This window comes from Lepisosteus oculatus, chromosome 14 (genome assembly GCF_040954835.1).
Source record: "Lepisosteus oculatus isolate fLepOcu1 chromosome 14, fLepOcu1.hap2, whole genome shotgun sequence".
In the NCBI taxonomy this organism is placed as follows: Eukaryota; Metazoa; Chordata; class Actinopteri; order Semionotiformes; family Lepisosteidae; genus Lepisosteus; species Lepisosteus oculatus.
This window is the reverse complement of record NC_090709.1, coordinates 51,881,996-51,884,868: the sequence shown is the minus strand read 5'-3', so window position 1 is coordinate 51,884,868 and position 2,873 is coordinate 51,881,996. Positions and strand designations below refer to the sequence as shown.

The 2,873-nt window shown below is 56.8% G+C and overlaps 1 non-coding gene across 1 annotated transcript; it reads left to right on the top strand.

Moving 5' to 3' along the window:
* Positions 1 to 2,543: 2,543 nt before the first annotated feature.
* On the top strand, positions 2,544 to 2,616 carry trnaf-gaa (transfer RNA phenylalanine (anticodon GAA)). The gene has a single exon. It is a non-coding gene; the product is annotated as a tRNA-Phe (tRNA).
* Positions 2,617 to 2,873: the final 257 nt, after the last annotated feature.

Here is a 2,873-nt window from a genome sequence, read left to right as displayed (position 1 = left end):
TAAAGAAATTTAATGCATCTTGTTATGTATGTGCTTTAATGCCTCATTCTACAGCCTCACCCATTTCTCTCCTGGTTAGAATCACTGTTTGGGCCAGGGGGAATGTTTTTCTTTAAGTTACTAACACCGATTATAGTAGCTGTGATACTTGTCTTCCTGTTTTTGTGTTGCTGTACGACATATATTATTCCAATGCTTTGAAATATGGTAATGAATATGTTTGCGCATCAGTATGTTCTGATAAGAACGCAAGAATCCGAAGTATGGGAGCCTCCTGGGAGTCCATATTGTAACGCCCTAACCTGGTGGTGAGGAGGAAGCGCCCCTAGGCGCTCGTAGTACCGCTGGGTATGCTGGGAGTGGTAGCCGGGGAGAGTCTGAGGGTCAGCACGATGACCAGCGGCTGACCCTACCTGTGTAAATAATGTCCTAGTAATTCTAGTGCCCTGTGTTGTCCTGTAAAAGTATAGTGTGTTGTTAGGTAATTACCACCCTAAACATGTGTATGTGTTCCGTCAGTCTCCTCATGTGTGTGTACTCCTGTGTTTGGTTTTGTGTGGTTGTAAACGATTAAAGCTAATGCTTGTTTGTTAATCGCGTCTCCACTCGTCCTTGTTCTGAAAAGAACCTGCAAACACTAAATTGGGCAGAATGGACAACTCGTGGTAGACACTACCCGATTCTGTTAAGCGCCGGCTGACGCTGGAAGAAACAGAACCCATCGGCAGCGCACATAGGGAGCCTGAGCAACTCCTGGGTGCTTACCAGGGCTATTCAATAGTGGTTCTGCCGGTAGAATTGGGGCGACTGGCCGCTACTCCTGGTCAGCGGGCACCCCAGATAGAGGATACTTTCCCTGCCGGAGCCGATCAGCGATTCCCATACCCATCAGCGCGGGTGCGACCAGATCGCTACAATGGGGAAGCGCCGTGGGAAATCTACGAGGCGCAGTTCCAGCTCGCGGCCCGGACGAATGGCTGGAGCCGGGCGGAGATGGAAGGAGTGGCCTGCCAGGTGCTCCTGGACATCCCGGAGGAGGACAGAGGTTAATACACGGCGCTGGAGGCGGCTCTCCAGCTGCGTTTCGGTGTAGAGGAGGCGCCGGACTTGATGCGGGAAAGGCTGGCCCTGCGGCGGCGCCGACCAGGAGAGCGACTGGGCCCGGTTGCCGCTGATGTCGCGTTCCTCGCCCGCCGAGGATACCCAACTTTCCCCCGGGAGGCGCAGCGGGAGATGGCTCTCCAGGCCTTTCTCAAGGCCCTCTCACCCGAGGAGCTGCAGTTCCACGTGCAGCTGGCCGCGCCAACATCGCTGGAGCAGGCCTTGGCCCTTGCTACACGGGCTGAGGCCGTGTTTGGGGTGACTGGAAGTGCCAGCAGACGCAGTGCGCCCTGCCGGCTGACCGAGACGGCGACGGAGGAATCCAGCGAAGGGGAAGAGGAGCCAGCCCGGGCAGCGACCCCTGCGGATCAGCCCCGCACGCTGATTTGCAACCGCTGCGGGAAGAGGGGACACCGAGCCCGGTTCTGCCGGGCACCCGAACCTCGCACTCCCCGATCGGCGTCGGGAAACGGGAATGGGGCGGCTCAGCGTGGGGAAGGCCGCCCCTCGAACACCTCAACCCCCGCTCCGGAGAGCGCTGTTAAGACAGGCGCCCCTCACGCCACCGTGGGGCGAGTCGGCTGTAGCCGGGGCCTGTACCTCCACTGCAAAATCGAGGACCAACCCTGCCTGGCCCTACTCGACACCGGTTCATCGGTAACCCTACTCCGGCCGGGCGTCCTCCCCGACACTGAGGGCACCAACCCCTCAGGATGGGAGGCCTCCAGCCTGCGGCTAAGGACCGTAACGGGACAGCTCGCTGCAGTCAGGGGGAAACAGGTGCTTGCCTTCCGTCTAGGTGCAGCAATGGTGCGCCACCCCTGCTACCTCGCACCCATCCAGGAGGACTGCATTCTGGGGCTGGACCTGGAGTGGGGGCCAGTTTGGACTTGGGCCGGCAGGAGTTGGTGTGGCAGGGAGAGTGACTTCACCTGGTGGAGGGCAGGCCCGTCGAAGGCCGAGGGACGCAGGCTTGCCAGAGTCGGGGGAAAAAGAGGCAGTGGCAGCGGCGGAGGCAGTGTCCCGACCCAGCGTGCTGGAAGCCGACGCGTGCTGTGATTCCTTTACGGAGCAGAAATTACAACCGAGGAGCCGAGAGATCATTTCAGCATTTTGCGTCTGAATGGAAAACACAAACGACCATGACTTGGTCGGAATGACTTGCCTTTGACGCTTTTCAAATCGTTCTTTGTGCATGACGGCTGTGCCGCCTAGCAGATACAAATGGGTTGTACAACTTTGAACTAGCAAATGGAAGAGGGCTAAGCCCCCTCTCTTTTAGCCCAGGTTCGATCTGTCTCCCAGAATCACCAGGGCGCACACACACACACACACACACACACCCACCCACCCACCAGTACCGTTGAAGTGCTCTGCTTCATTTCTAAGGGCAACTCAACATTCACTCCTACCCCGAGAAAAGAATAGACCCTGTCCGCACAGCTGAAATAGCTCAGTTGGGAGAATGTTAGACTGAAGATCTAAAGGTCCCTGGTTTAATCCTGGGTTTTAGCATTTTGTTTCATCGCACCCTTTGCTCCTCTCTCCAGCGCCCCCTGCCTAAAGTGACGCTTCCCTTTCTCAGCCCAAAACGCAAGCGAGACACCAGCAGCAGACCCTGCAGGTTTCCATAGTGTAGCAGTTCCGTTACACCCTGCTACACTACGATGCCTGGATGTTTGCGAATTTGCTCCCTTGTGTTGGCTTGTCCCGCACTGGACAAACATGTATCAGCTTGTTCCCTTCTCCCACCCCTCTCTGTGTACAGTACA